Source organism: Cariama cristata, unplaced genomic scaffold (genome assembly GCF_000690535.1).
Source record: "Cariama cristata isolate BGI_N322 unplaced genomic scaffold, ASM69053v1 scaffold31999, whole genome shotgun sequence".
NCBI classification, from domain to species: Eukaryota; Metazoa; Chordata; class Aves; order Cariamiformes; family Cariamidae; genus Cariama; species Cariama cristata.
This window is the reverse complement of record NW_009634640.1, coordinates 1-209: the sequence shown is the minus strand read 5'-3', so window position 1 is coordinate 209 and position 209 is coordinate 1.

The following is a 209-nucleotide window of genomic DNA, read 5'->3' as shown; positions in this document are numbered from 1 at the left end:
CACGCTGGCGGCAGAGTGCCCAGAAGCCGGGGTGCCGCCATGTCATTGAGGCGCCCCATGGCTGTCGGGCCCATGGGCCAGGGTGAGGCCCTGAATCCAGGACACCCCATGGTTATGAGGGCCCTGTGACCGGGATGAGCGGCCTGGGGCTGTCCTCACTGTCCCTCCCTCCCGACTCCGGAGAGAGAAAAAACGAAAGAGGTAAAGAA